Source organism: Rhineura floridana, chromosome 3 (genome assembly GCF_030035675.1).
Source record: "Rhineura floridana isolate rRhiFlo1 chromosome 3, rRhiFlo1.hap2, whole genome shotgun sequence".
Lineage (NCBI taxonomy): Eukaryota > Metazoa > Chordata > Lepidosauria > Squamata > Rhineuridae > Rhineura > Rhineura floridana.
Window position 1 is genome coordinate 47,538,624 of NC_084482.1, and position 16,627 is coordinate 47,555,250.

The following is a 16,627-nucleotide window of genomic DNA, read 5'->3' on the forward strand; positions in this document are numbered from 1 at the left end:
CTATATATTCCAGCATCTTGTATCTCTTCTTGTAGTCTTCATCCAGATGCCTCTGGGAAACCCACAAACAGGACATGAGCACCCTAGCAATCTCTCTGGAGAGTAGCCATCATGACAATAGCCATTGATAGTCTTATCCTCCTTGAATTGTCTAACCCCCTTTTAAGATGGTGGACATTATCTCATCTTTCTTAGCAAATTGTCTAGGTTAACTGTGTGCTGCTATGTAAAGAAATATTTATGTCTATCCTGAAACTCTCACCTTTCAGCTTCATTTGATGATCCCAGGATCCAGAAGCAGCTCTCCCGGTGGGTTGGAGCTGCAACTCTAGCATCTTACCAGGAGGGAGAGGGGGAGGCAGCCAAGAGGACCATGTGGTGCACATGCACCATGCCAACCTCTCCACAGCTGCCTCACTCCTCCCCTCTGCCACTGCTCAGAAGCTTTCTTTGTGGCTCTGCCATACCAGGTAAGTCACTGCTGCCAGGCTCCATTACAAAAGAGGGAGAAACATTTCTCTCTGTCACACTTTCTGCACACCATACAAGATTTTGCATACCTCTATCATGTCTCTCCTTACTCACATGTTTTCCAAACTGCAAAGCACCACATGCTGTAACATTTCCTCATAGGGAAGTTGCTCCAGGCCCCCCCCATCATTTTGGTTGCCCTTTTCTGTACCTGATGACCATCTTTACAGTGTGAATTCTGCCAAGTTTCCAAGAGGTTTCTTTGTGCATGCATCCCCGTTCCTATTTTCTCTGAACTAGCCATGCACAATTATGCCCAAGTAGAATTGAATAAGGGCAGAAATCATGTGGCACAGCACTGGTGGGAGCACTGGCCCAAATAATGTGTAAATAAGGAAACACTGACTCTTTCCGCATCCCATTTAGAACTCCCTTCATCGCTGCCTTCTCTGCATTGGAACCACATTGTGCAGCAGCCCTGGTGGCAGAGGCGACCTCATCTCATGCCAGGTCTTGAAGTTCCTGGGGGTCTCCTGAGACCCAGTGGGAGCCCCCATGCCATGGTCTTGCAGGAGCTTTAGAAGGGGCAGGTTGGCAGCATATTTAAAAGTGCTGGCCACTCAGCAAGCAAGGCCTTTCTCCACAAGATTGTTCCCACCCACACTCCGTTCCTTGGTGCTAGGCCTTTACTGTGGCTGCTGAAAGGAATGTTACTGTTGAAAGGAATTTTCAGCCCCCCTGACTGCACTGCTCCATCAATTGCTACTGATTGGGAGTGTGGTGATTTGCTGGAGGGTCCAGTTTCTTCCTTGAGGAGACCTTAGGTTCAAGGGTTGGGCAGAGCTAAACTCTAACAGGTGGCTGCCTGCCTAATTTTGCTTCACCTGATTCCTTGTCTGTCTCTCTAGCCCAGCCTTTCCCAACCAGTGGGCCACCAGATGTTGTTGGACCGCAACTCCCATCAGCCTCAGCCAGCATTGCCAATGGTCAGGAAAGATGGGAACTGTGGTCCAACAACATCTGGTGGCCCACTAGTTGGGAAAGGCTGCTCTAGCCTATAGGGCTTGCAGGCCTTAGGAAGGAGAGGGAGTCTGTGTGCTTAGCAGAAGGGATTTCTTTCACTCAGAAGCACTATATCTAGTATATCCTTTCCCTTTATGAATTGTGAGCATCAATGTCTGGACATAACATTTAGACATAATATTGTATACTACCATTAGCCAAAGTAGCATAATCTTCCTTGTACACACTTCTGTGTAAGTTATTAGTATATGCAGCTCAAATCCTTTGCACAACAGTTGCTGTGCAAACTTTTCTGACACCACATCCAAGAAGGGTAGCAAAATACTGTCTTGAACATGTATTTATCTTATTTTAAATTATTTCTGTTCTGGGATGGAAACTTTGAGATAAAACATCTGGATCTCAATTGTGTCCCAGAGGACAAGGAGATACAGTTTTGTAGAATACATATGGAGTATAATGCATGCTTGCTATTTCTTCTACATTAGGACTGCTTATGCAGGAGCTGGCTGTTAGCATGTCATTCTCTTGACACATCATTAATAAGCAGGTAATTTCATACCTGATTTCCACTGAGTGTAATGCTGAAAACCACCTGGGTTTTAGTTTTCATCAACATAAAAAAGGCACAGACTGAAGCCTGGTGGTTATTATTGAGCCAGGGCTGGCTTAACTGAATAATGGATCAATCAAACTGTGACAAGTACACATGGAAAGAAGAAACAAAAAAACCCACAAACCTGAACCCCCTCTCTGAACCCCCTCTTTTGCTGTAGGGGACTACTGCAGTATAATGAATGGAAATGGGGCACTTTTAAAGCCATGCCTGGAGAAACAAGGCTAACATGTTACATTCCATATGTGTGCAAAAGGATTACCAGTTGTTGGTGCTGTGACACTGAAGACCAGAAAGAAGCCACTTTTATATATTGAGATATATTTATAAACATAATAAGAGATGCTGCTACTGTACATGTGTTTATTAATTTGCTGAGAAACACAGAACCTGTGCTACTTCTGATGATTTTTTGAAGGACAGAATGAGTGACAAGGAGGGTTCAAATTCCATTATGCAGGGGACAATCCACTTAATGGTCTTTAGGCCATGGCATGCGCCAGGCAGTAAAAGCCTCTGGGCAGGCCTCAAAGCTCAACAAGTCCAGATAATAATGTAAGAACATAAGAACGGCCCTGCTGGATCAGGCCCATCTAATCCAGCATCCTGTGCTCACAGTCGCCAACCAGATGCCTATGGGAAGCCCAGAAGCAGGATCTCTCCCCGCTCATGATTGCCACCAACTGGTATTCAGAGGCACACTGCCTCCCACAGTGGAGGCAGAACATAGCCGTCATGGCTATTTAACCATGCAGAGACAGATTCCAGTATTGCCTATTCAGATGAAAAATAATTTAGGGTTCTATATCTGGGCTAAATTCTGAGCCTATTCAGAGCCCAGGTACTGAATTTATTCATCTGGATTTTAGTAGTCTTTTACATATAATTTTATTTGTACACTCTTTGGAGAATTTTTTGATCAAGTGATTTATAAATTTTCTAAATAAATAAACTACCCATTTTAGTGCTCAAATTTATTTTTCAAGTATTAGTATTCAAATGTTTGCAGACAACAGATTGTATAATGGCGTTCCTGTCTTCGCAGGGGCGTGTTTGCTGCCACCCTAATTCGATAGGAGACGCGGGAAGGTTCTCGAAGTTCTTAGATTGTGCCACGTGATCACCTTACCAATCAGGAAGGGGTTCGAGCAGCAAATATAAGGCTGCTCCTTCGCCCTAGCTCTTGCCTTTTTTGCCTTGCGGCACCCTCCCTCCCTCCCTTTTCAGTATGGGCTCTGCTAGTCGCCAAAATGGGGCTGAGTAGGAATTTTTGGGGGGGGATCCTGATTTCAGAATCCCTTTGGTTTTGCCTACTCCATACTGCTTGGGTTTAATTCAATTGGCCTGTCGGGTAGGGTTGTGGTGTGTCTGCTTTGGCTGGCATGGAATTCGGGTATATTGGGGTTAAAATTAAGACGGTTGAGGCATTCTGGTAAAGGGCACTCCCTAGGGAACCTTCAGGGCTTAATGTCTGGTGGGGATCTGGGGAGTGTCCTTGTGGGACCAGCTTGCGCATCATGGTGAACGCCTGTACGGCGGGGCCAGGATGCGGAGGTTGGAACCACACACCTGACTCCAATTGCAAGGAGGGAGGATTTCTCCGACATCCTTGACTGGGGAGTTACAGTCTGAGGAGAATTATTTGCCTTCAGAATGGGAGGGAGTATTCCCTCCCACTTAGGTTTAGCTTCATCTGCCCAAAGTATTTTATATTTGAATAATTGGCTGAATTGAATTTGATTTAGTGTGTTATATTTTAATAAATATAACATTATTCCATACTTGTGTCACGAGTCTTCTTTGGTGTGGTGGCAATACTGCAAGTCCTATTGAATTCAGTGGAGCTTACTCCCAGGTAAGTAGGGATAGGACTGCAGCCTACTAGCACTGGCTTCAACAGATAGGAACATAGGAAGCTGCCTTATACCAAGTTAGACCATTGGCCCATCTAGCTCAGTATGGTCGACTGGGAGTGGCTATCCAGGGCTTCAGGCAGGAGTCTCTCCATCCCTACCTGACGATGCTGGGGATTGAACATGGGACCTTCTGCATGCAAAGTAGATGCTCTACCACTGAGCTGTGGTCCTTCCCCAGAATAGATTCTGAAGGCTCATTTTTATGTTACCTGAGCTATGTAGTTATCCTTCCAGTCTTCCAAATGGTAATACTCCTGCTGCTCTAGTAACTTATGTGGAAACTTTGTGGGGCAGGTGCTGTGATAGGACCACTACACCCCAGTGCCAGGAAGAGGTGGCTGGTAGAGAGGGGCAGCACTGTGCATGCTGTGATGCTGTGCTTACCAGGAGGGGGTGAGCAACGTGGTGGAGGGTTCAGAATAGTGCAAATAGCAGTAGCAGTAGAGTCAGTCTTGTGCTCCTGCCACTGTGCCTGCACCATGCTCACCACCCTGCTGCCTCACCCTTTATCTCCCAGTAAGCTCAATGATGCAGCTGATGGGAGGCTAGGTGTACAACACTGCTCCTCCTTGATGGCTATCTTTGGTGCTAGGCCTTCCTGGGCACTGGGATTGCTGGCATAGGAAGTACATTATAAGCCCCTCTTGTTTTCTGCATTTTAAACATTGCCAGAGTGGTGTAGGACATTTGTGACCATGAGGAAACAGCAACTTATGATTTTTTTTAAAAAAAAACTGAGCCTCAACCATGCAGTCAAGAACAGAGTCTCAAATATTATTTTAGACAATAAAGTCAAACAAATATCAGTGCTCAGCTGATCATTTCCTTGACTGGCATTATTCATGGACAATCCCAATTGCTAGATCAGCCTTGGAACTCTGACTTGCCAATATTGGAAAACAGAATGCTAGACTAGAAGGACCCTTAGTGTGATCCAGCAGAACTCTTCTTATGTTCTTATGTTCGTGCATGCATGGTTTCACTCTCATCTAGTTAGGAATAAATGCATGAAATCCTGCTGTTGCACATGGAAGCCCATGGTTGCATTGGGCCATATTTCTATAACAGAGCATGGAGGGAAATGTTAACTAGTATTACTGTATTATTAAATGAATTAGTCCTGGTTTAAATGCCACAAAAGCATAATATATGGATAAACCCTCTGTGGTTCATGGTCAGGGAAACATCTTGGTCCACGGGAGTGGGGGCAGAGGGAATCATTGTTATTTTGTGGAGATAATGGTCAGCCACTGCACCATTGTCCATTGTCACACTTAAAGGCAATTTTTCCAATGTACTCCCACATTTGCATTGCTTTAAATTTCCAAGGAAGTGATAGCCCTAAAGCATTGGATGAAATGTAAATTTCTTAAAATATTTATCCATCCGTAAGTGGCTACATTTTTGACATTATTATAGGGTTTCTCAGTGTTCCATTTTATTAAAAAATATTTATTTGGTTTCTAAGATTACTACTTCTCCAACCACAGAAAATTCAATTACCGAAAACTGCAGCTATCAAATTGGTCAAAAATAAATAGCCTTTTATCCAAACCTGGCACAAACTGGTTTACTTTTAATATGTAGCCATAAAAAGAGGCCCTTTCCACAGAGAACTGGTTGGTTACAGTACAAGAAGCCAAGGTATACTTTGCATCATCAGGTTTTTCTTTTTTTATATAAAAAAAAAGGTAGGAAGGAGGTTTTGAAAAGGGAGTCATTATAAGACTAATTAACACTTGTTTTTGTTCCTTTGTTTTAACAAGCAATAAAATATTATAAGGCTTTATACTAAGGGAATTCTATCTCTTTCCCCAATTATGGAGACACACGGAAATAAATATACAGTAGGTAACATTCTGTATATGCCAATGGCCATCGCCAAACAATACCGATTCGTCAAAATGTCCTGTACACCATTTGTTGCTTGCATGGCATATCCAACAGGAGCAGTGAGAAATTGTAATGGCTACCAACAAGATTTTTTGGGCCCTGAATAAGCTTGTACTCACCTCATATCCTGTTATGCAGGCCTGACCATATGTATATTGCCCTGAACTCTTGGGCAAAGAATGGAATAAAAAACAAGCAGCTGTGTACGGGGTGATGGGGGAAAAAAGAACCAGCTTGCAGGTATGACCACATCTGTGTGCACAAACAGGGCAAAGCAAGTGTCAAGTCATCCTATTTACCTTTTGGGTCTCCCCATGCTGCTCCCCCCCTTAAAAGCTCTCTCTCTGTCACATAAAGAATCAGACATTTCAGGAAGGCAGGGGTCCCCAATTACTTTCCTATATACCCTCTTTTCTGCAGGCCTAGAAATGATACTTCCAGGTTTTAATCAAAAGATCTTCACAGGAGTCCATGACTACAGTTTTCTCCCCTTGGAGGATTTGCAGCTTTCTGCACCCACATTTAGCCAATACCCCAAGAGTGTGGGTTAGATTAGGCTTGAAAATGCAATATCCATTCTGTTTTGTCTCCATTAACTGAAGGAGAGTCCACAAGTGTGATGTTTTTGCCTTATTCTGGCTACTGGAGGAAGGCAAATGAAAAAGTAGTTAGAAAGAACTGAGTAGATGGAATCCTGAGTGTAGCTGTTATTTTTGTAAGGTTCTGAATATGTTGGCACTAGGGAAGCAAAGTAGATGGGATCTGATATCAAATCTGGACTGTGGTGCATGATATCATTGCAAATGTTAAAGCAGTGCATGGTATCAAATGTAGCACACGTGGAGTTAGGAAAGCAAGTAATAGAAGTGGGGGTGCCATTGTGCTTGGGAGTAGGGTTGAGCTCATTCAAATCTCTTCTGAGCCAGTGCTACTCTTTCATTCTAGCCCATCTTGCAGGATTGTTGTGAAGATAAAATGCGAGTGTCACCAACAATCGCAGATATATTTGACAAACCACAAGCTGCAGCCAAGATGGAGGAGACAAACCACAACCGCAGGTTTGAACATAATACTAAGTCAAACTATGGTTTAGCTCCAGGCAGCATGAGAGCAGCAGGGGCAAGGGAGGTGTGAGGTGGACATAATTTTTACTGTGAGTACCACCTGCGCACTTGTGTTTTCATGAGAACTGGACCATTGTATCCTCAGGTCTTAATTCTTGGGGGGGGGGTTCTGCTTCCCCCGAAAGAAGGTGGAAAATTCACTCCATTCACTTATTTCAGTTTTGTTCTTCAGTACCTTTTCTCTCCTACTATGAATAGACCCCAGATGAAGAAGTGAAAGGCAATTTCTTTTATCTAAGGGCCCCACAGAGAAACAAAGGCAGGAATGTTGAACATATTTACCATCCAACACATCTATAGTTTGTTGTTAACAGATTCTGTTAGCAGCCCTGCTATATTAGAGCCCTCTGCCTTGATGGATCAAGGGCCTGTGCTGAGAGATAGTTTGATGCGGAATGATGTGGTTCATGGAAGGCAGTGTAGGACCTTCTCCAACTGGCAGAAGGATAAATAGCCTAGGGGATCAAAGCTAAGAACTCTGTAAAAGATAAGGATACAACAGACTTGACAGAACTGGGATTCTTAAAGGCAAACCACCCAATTCATTTGGCAGAATAGATATCAAATATCTTCTCTCAGAGGGACAAGTTAGGAAAGCCAAGGAAATGTGATGAGTTAGCTGCTCACAATAGTAACTGTTTTCTTATAGAATAAAGATATTTTAGAAAATATTCATCCAATCAATGGAGTCTAGGGCTGAGAACACTTACTGTGAAAGTCATTGTCTTCTGTATCACAATTTTTCCCTTTCTCTCAATTGGAGAGAATTTTTCTTCTCTACCTAACAGTAGTTATTAGGTGGTATCTTCTGTTCTGAATAGTTCTGGAGCATCTACACATCCCATCTAATTAATTCTGATCACTGCAGTCAGCATTAACATTTGCTTTGATCATTTGACTAGGAACTGAATGACCAGATAGACTGCTCAATTACCCTGTGACGTAACCATGTGTCTTGGTGGTAGCACTCATTTTACCTTAGAGCTGTCATTGAATTTCAGCTGAAACAAAATACTGAGGCAACTTTCTAGTTTCCTGCTTCTTTGGCAAAATATCTGAGGAAGTGGGAGGGCAACAGAAAGAGTCTGGATAACAGTCATGAGGGAGAGTGGGTGACTGTTTACACATCTTTATTCAGGAAATCAGAATCTTCAGTTTCTTTATTTAGGACATCAGTATCTTTTCGTAGCACTTGTCTTGGAATATAGTATGCTTGCTATAGTAAAGTCCTAATGGGCTTCAGGTAATACCCTGACATCAGTGGCATTGCTAGGATTTATCTATATAGGGTTTTGTGGTCATGAGGGTGGTATTTCTAACCCATGGGGCAGAAATAGAGTATAAAACTCAGTAGCAATTGTATTCAGAGGCAAACCTGTGAATAGCACACAATTGGAAGTATCCAACTGTTCTTTAGATTCATAAAATAGCAAGGCTATTTGCACCTTGTTCCTTGCTGCCACTCCTCTCATCGATGGGTTCCTCATTGCTCATCTGCTGTGCCCACTGGCCTGTGTGTGTTGTTGTTTAACACCAGATGGGTACACAATAAGACCACTGTCATCCATGATTTGATTGTGGATGACGCTGCTGATTTGGTGTGCATTACCGACACCTGGGTGGGGTGAGATGGGAGGAGTTGATCTGACCCAGCTTTGTCCACCTGGATACTCGGCGCAAAACCAGCACAGGCTGCAGGGACGGGGGGAGGAGTTGCTGTGGATGACCTTTATCGGGAGAAGGACAGGGGGAGTGTGACCCTGTTATTCTTACTTGATCTCTCAGCGGCTTTTGATACCATTGACCATGGTATCCTTCTGGGCCAACTTGGTGAGGTGGGTATTGGAGGCACTGTTTTACAGTGGTTCAGATCCTATCTCCAAGGTCGCTCTGAGAGAATAGCATTGGGTGACTGTCTTTCGGCCCCTGGTAGTTGTGCTGTGGGGAGCCAGAGGGTACCATCTTGTCCCCCTTGCTATTTAACATCTATATGAAGCCTTTGGGAGAAGTCATTAGAAAATTTGGGGCAAGGTGTCAGCACTATGCTGACAATACCCAGCTCTATTTCTCCATGAAATCTGAATCGGGAGAGCCCCTGCAAGCCCTTGGCCACTGCCTGGACTCAGTGGTGAGCTGGATGAGGGCCAATAAACTGAGTCTGGATCCTAGCAAGATGGAGGCACTGTGGGTTGGTGGTTCCCGAGTTCAGATATTGGTTGCCTGCTTTGGATGGGGTCGTACTCCCTCTGAAAGGTTCGTAGTCTGGAGTGCTCCTGGATCCATCTTTGTCGCTAGAAGCCCAGGTGACCTCAGTGGCTAGGAGTGCCTTTTACCAGTTTCGGCTGGTTAGCTGCAGCCATTTCTCGACCAGGATAGCCTGACCACTGTTGTCCACACACTGGTAACTTCCAGGCTGGATTACTGGAATGTTCTGTATGTGGGGCTGCCCTTGAGGTTGGTCCGGAAGTTGTAGCTGGTGCAAAATGTAGCAGCGAGACTGCTCACTGGGGCAGGGTATCGCCAACATGTCACCCTGCTGCTGAAAGAATTGCACTGGCTGCCCATTTGCTACCGGGCCAAGTTCAAGGTTCTAGTTTTGGTATACAAAGCCCTATATAGCTTGGGACCAGGATACCTGAAAGACCGTCTTATCCCTTATATACCCAGTTGATCACTGCACTCTGCAAGTGAGGGCCTCCTGCAGATACCATCTGTTCTGCACAACATAGGAAGCGGACCTTTAGTGTGGCGGCACCTACCCTGTGGAATTCCTTCCCTTAAATATTAGACAGGCGCCATCTCTTTTTTCTTTTCAGCACCTATTGAAGACTTTCCTCTTTAAACAAGCCTTTTGAGACCTACAGTTTGCATCTGTGTTGGAATTGCTTTTTAATATGTTTTTTAATATGTTTGTAATATGTTCTTAAACTTTCTTTTTTAAAATGTTTTTAATCTTAGAAAATGTTTTGATAACTTTTTTTAAGTAACTTTTTGAAGATGTTTTGTTTTAATGTGTTTTAAAGTTTGTTTTTTTGATGTTTTAATGGTTTTGGTGCTTTTGTTTGCCACTCTGGGCTCCTGCTGGAAGGAAGGGTGGGATATAAATCTAATAATAATAATAATAATAATAATAATAATAATAATAATAATAATAATAATAATAATAATAATAATAATAATAAAATTTAGGATACTATTTATGTAACTTTAAAGTTGACAACAAGGACATTGAACTTCTCAAGGATTATCAATACCTTGGCACAGTCATTAACCAACATGGAGACAATAGTCAAGAAATTAGAAGAAGGCTAGGACTGGGGAGGGCAGATATGAGAGAACTGGAAAAGGTCCTCAAATGCAAAGGTGTATCACTGAACACTAATGTCAGGATCATTCAGTCCATGGTATTCCCGATCTCTATACATGGATGTGAAAGTTGGACAGTGAAAAAAAGTGGATAAGAGAAAAATAAACTCATCTGAAATGTGGTGTTGGAGGAGAGCTTTGCGCATACCATGGACTGCGAAAAAGACAAATAACGGGGTGTTAAAACAAATTAAACCACAACTATCGCTAGAAGCTAAAATGATGAAACTGAGGTTATCATAATTTGGACACATAATGTGAAGACATGATTTACTAGAAAAGACAATAATGCTGGGAAAAACAGAAGGGAATAGAAAAAGGCCAAACAAGAGATGGATTGATTCCATAAAGGAAGCCACAGACCTGAACTTACAAGATCTGAACAGGGTGGTTTATAACAGATGCTATTGGAGGCTACTGATTCATAGGGTTGCCGTAAGTCGTAATTGACTTGAAGGCACATAACAACAACAAACTAGATACTGAAGGAGTGGGGAGGTTATCTTTCTCTGGCCATGGAGCTGGTTTGGATGCCTGCTTCTACAGGGACTTCCTGCCACTCTGGAGAATGAATGAATGAAACACAACCATCATGCAAAGAATCTTCATTTTGAAGAAAAGATACTATAGCACCATGGTTTCCAATTCAGTTTATTTTCAAGCTTATGTTTAAATTGCAGTCAAGTTCAGGTGGCTGTATTTTTCTTGGCTATGATGTATCTCATTCCTAACTTATATAAGATATAGTTAATGAGCTAGTTGTCCCCCTCACATAATATACTAAGGATGATAATCAGTGAGCTTCTTTAATGATCTTGTATTGTTGTGTGTGGCTATTTTGCTGCCTGTATTTTTAATTCTAGTTTTCAAAATAAAATTCCATGGTAGGAAAAAATAAAATTGTGACGTCTGCTGTTGTGAATATGGAAAAGCAGCTTTCCTCATCAATGGTATGTGGTAACATGATCTTGTGAGAGCACCCTAAAACACGGGAAGACTAAAAAAATCACCTGAAAAAATATGTAAACACATGCAGCCCCTCTCTAGTAATATACAAAGTGATATACTTACATGAATAACAGAGAGCATAGCATATTGTGACCAGCCAAGACAATGATCTCTTTGTATGTATAAACAAAAAATGCACACTACATTTGTTAATGGCTTATTTTATTTTGATGTTTGCTGTTCATATGTATGTCTGTCCTATATATTGGAAAGTGACAATGAAAATATTGATATTGAAAATCCACCAGCCCCTCCCTGAGCTCCCTGGAGACAGGCTGCCTTCTCCATTTGTGTTTAGCTATGATTCCAGTGGAAACATACTTTATGGTGGAGCATACGTACCACCATAAATGGGCAGAGCTTGGAAAAGTTACTTTTTTGAACTACAACTCCCATCAGCCCAATCCAGTGGCCATGCTGGCTGGGGCTGATGGGAGTTGTAGTTCAAAAAAGTAACTTTTCCAAGCTCTGTAAATGGGGGCAAACAAACCAATAGCTTAACTATCAGTAATCAGCCTATGAAATCAATGCCTGACTATCTTCTCCCCCTGCCTCTCCATTCTTCTTTAATAGAAAAGGATACCAATGGATTTGAACCTGCAAGAGCAGCTTGGCAGACTTTTTTTCTAAATAAAATAAAACACAATCAAAGAAACTAAAAAATGAAGTTCTTTCCACACTCTTTCCCTCCCCAACCCTTCCTCCCTCAGGCTTGAGTTTTAGCCTAAACCACCTAGCTCTCAGAGTCGATAAGTGTCTCCTGAAGGGTAATAATATTCACCAATAGGCAAAAAACCTTGCAGTTTAAGAATGTACCTATAGCCTACAGATATTTCTATCAAACTTTATAAAGCAGGGAAATTGGGCAGCTATAGTGAATGCACCAGGGGAGCAGGAGACCTGACCTCCTCTCTGAGATATTGTACTGCCCTACAAATCTGTAAAAATGCAGACACAATTTGGGTTGGTCTTTCACAGTCCAATCCACTTCCTGTGTGGCTTGGAAGAATTTGGTAACATGTGCCTCTGAGTATATGGAGAGTGGGGAGGGGAGGAGGAACAAGGAAAGGGGAGGGGAGGGAGGAGGGAGGGAGAAGAGAGGGGAAGGAGGAAAAAGGCAGGCCTGATCATTTGCATGTTTATTGAGTTCAATGGGATTTATTCCCATGCAATCATGGTAAGAATAGTTAAAACTGACCATGGGGTGGAGGAGAGGGAAGGGAGAGGAGAGGGCAGAGCTTGGAAGATTACTTTTAAAAAGTAATAAGTTACAGTTACATGGCCCCCCAAAAGTAGTAATTACCGTTACAATTACAATTGCTCTGAAAGTATCATATTACTTTACTTTTACTCAAAAGTAATTGCTACAATTACATTTTAGTTACTTTTAAAAAAATTGCCTACAAGGTGCTGGCCTTGGCTGCTGCACATCTAAGTAGCCTAAAACAACATTAAAAATAAGCACACACACACAGAGGGTGGTAGAATTTTTTTTAATCCATAAGATTAACAGAATGGCATAACAGAATCTCACATCCCCTTACCCCACCCCCAGCAATGATGATACCCCAACACACATATTTTTGTATATATATGTTGCCTCCAGCTCTTTTCTCCTTCCACTCCTGTCAATTTTTAAACAATTATTTTCTCCACCCCGTCTCGCTCTCCACCTCCTCCCTCGTCGCCTCCTAACCACCCATAGAGCATGAAGGAAGAGCAATGCTGCACAGAAGCCCAATTTGAAGCACATGATTTTTATTCACAAATCAGAGGAGCAGAAGACTTCCCCTGCTGCCCCCCAAGTAATGCACAAAAGTAATGCTGGAAACATAGTCTTTATTGTTATTGTTTTTAGCCAATGGCCATTACAATATAAGTAACAATATGGAAAACATACAATAAAACATATTTATAAAACATTTGTAAAACCTTAGATTTCAATCCAATGGTACGTGAATAAAACCCTGGGCTTTCCAAAGCTAATAAAAGTAGTGATAGAGATGATAAAATTTGCTGGAAACATTACAATTACTCCTCAAAAGTAATGAAGTTACTACTCATTCTATTACCAGCAAAATGTAATGAAGTTACCCACTCATAAGAACATACAAACAGAAGAAGAGTTTGCTGGATCAGGCCAGTGGCCCATCTAGTCCAGCATCCTGTTCTCACAGTGGCCAACCAGGTGCCTGGGGGAAGCACTCGTTACTCAAAAAAGTAATAAATTACAAGTAATACTTGTAACTAGTTACTTCCAAGCTCTGGGAGAGGGGAGTGGGAGGAGGAGGAGGGGAAGGAGGGGATTGTAAGGGGAGGGGGAGGGGGAGGGGGAAGGGGAGGGAAGGGGAGGGAAGGGGCAAAAGGGAGGTGATGGGATGGAGGAGGACGGGAGGGCAGGTCTGATCATTTGCATGCTTATTAAGTTTAATGGGATTTACTCCTGTGCAGTCATGCTTAAGATAGATAAAACTGACCATTGGGAAGGGGGAGGGGAGGGGTGATGGGAGGAGAAGGAGGGCATTAAAAGTGGAGGGGGAGGAGCAAAAGAAGGGGGAGGGAAGGGACAAGAGGGAGGGGATAGGAGGGAGAAGGAGGGGAGGGCAGGTTTGAACATTTGCATGTTTTTTGAGTTCAGTGGGATTTACTCCTGTGCACTCATGCTTAGGATGGGTGAAACTGACTTGGGGGAGGGGCAGGGAGGGGAAAGAGGGAGGGAGGGGAGGAGGAGGGCAGGAAGGAAAGGGAGAGGGAGGTAAGAATTGTGTAGGAGATTGGGTGGGTGGGCACTGGGCAGAGGGGAAGCCACTTTCCTTTCCAAAAGGAAAGCACTGTGAACAGTATCATTGTTTTTCAGGGTTTTCCCCACCTTTTTATTCTATAGTATGCATATGTAGTCTCCCATTCAAATGTAAACTAAAGCTGTCACTGGCCACATCCACACCAGACCTTTATTTCACTTTAGACAGTCATGGCTTCTCCCAAAGAATCCTGGGAAGTGTAGTTAGTGAAGGGTGCTGAGAGTTGCTAGGAGATGCCCTGTTCCCCGCACAGACCTTCAATCAGAGCTGCTGACTGTTTAACCACTCTGGCCACTGGAGCTCTCTCAGGAGAATAGGAGTCTCCTGTCAGCATCCTTCACAAGCTACACTTCTCATGATTCTTTTGGGGAAGCCATGACCGTCTACAATGAAAGAAAGGTTTGGCGTGGGTGTGGCCCCTGATTAGGCAAGCCAAGCCAAGCCAAGGAGCTGTGAGTCTGGCTTTTAGAACACTGACAGTTGGTTCTTACTGAGCATGACCGGGCTTATCATTGACTTTAATGTTAAATTTCTTAAATTAATTAAAAACCACCTAGGCATTATTAAACTTTTAAACTGAAGAAGATGAAGGTCAGAGTATGGGGCGAGGTCAGTAACAGGATTACAGGTCCTCTGTGAACATGTCTGATTTTTAATTAATTTCAACAAACTATGAGAACACTGACAGAAAAAAGTCCAACAGGGGTCTGGTTTTCTTCCCTCTCTTTTTATACTTTGAACTCTCGATTGTCTCTGCCTGCTTTGTGTATCTCCATGAAAATGTAGAGGGTTGTTAAGCAAGCATTTCTGAGTTTAGGACTATATGTTTGGTAAGGTTTTATTTTGAAATTAGCTCATGGGAAACATCAGAGTGGCATGGGGGTAATCCATGCTGGCTTTAGTATACAGCCACTCTTATGGCTGTATAATACTGTTCGTGCTACTGTACTCTTTTTTTTGGTTATTAACTCTGTTTGGCCTGAAATATGGTTATCTGTAGTTTTTATATATTTGTGTGTCATGTGCTGTTGGAATACACTCCCAGCAGCCTCCTCTTCTGGCCCAGAAAAAGCAGGGCCTGGAAACAACAGCTTCTTTGGATGCTATGTTGTTAATGATCACACTTTCCTCAGTAGGAGATATCCTCTGGCTTGCTGAATTCACATCAACACAGACAAGTAAAACATTGACTACACAACCCGATGTTATTTTCTCACTAAATCAAGTTGAAGATTTAAAGCCCAATTCAAATTATTTCTCTGAGTGTTAGGTGATTTTGTCACAAGCACAACTGGCTTTGGGCTCCTTCAAAGCTTTCAGCACCATAGCAAACTTGTAGGAGGGGTGGGGTAGAAATATATGACCTGAAAGTGGAGGTAGTCATGAGGGCTTCCTCCCATGGTACATGAAGGAACCCATGGCAGCACAAATGCATAGATCGGAAATAACTTGGTAGTATTTTCCCATTTATTAGAAACTCTCCTGGCCACCTGGATTGACTTTTTCGAAGAATGTAAGAAATGCCCTGCTGGATCAGACCAAAGACCTATCTAGTCCAGCAGCCAGTTTCTAGGGTAGTGAATTTGAACCTCAGTAAGGACAAACAATAAAAAAAAATGACAAGGGCAAGATAAGGTACAGGTTTGCATAAAAATACATATGCTAATTTATATGTAATTTATAACTTAGAAATAGTTACCATAATTTAAACAGAAATAACTCTCACTATAGTGGGGAAGACTGTGGCCAGGCGATCTGTATACCTGCTCCGTCTGCTGTCCAGGTGCTAACCGCTGATGAGCAAATTCAAGGCTCCCACTTTACCTTCTTAGGGTACTTTATCTTTAAAGCAGACCAAACAGCACTTCTAACAGAGAACTCCTTCAAACAGAGGACTGTCCTCCGTAAAGTAGTTTCCTGCAGTGACAAACCAGATGCCTCTCAGAAGCCCATAAGCTGGGCACGAAGTGAATGGCCTTCCTAATTTATTTATTTATTTATTTATTTATTGCACTTGTATACCACCCCATAGCCAAAGCTCTCTGGGCGGTTTACAGCAATCAAAAACATTAAAACAAATACACAATTTAAAAACATATTTTAAAAACAATTTAAAACACAATTTTAAAATTCAAAACAATATAAAAACAATTTAAAAACACATGCTAAAATGCCTGGGAGAAGAAGAAAGTCTTGACCTGGCGCCAAAAAGATAATAGTGTTGGCGCCAGGCGCACCTCGTCAAACAAGTCATTCCATAATTTGGGGGCCACCACTGAGAAGGCCCTCTCCCTTGTTGCCACCCTCCAAGCTTCCCTTGGAGTAGGCACCCGGAGGAGGGCCTTTGATCTTGAACGTAGTGTATGGGTGGGTTCATATCGGGAGAGGCGTTCCATCAGGTATTGTGGT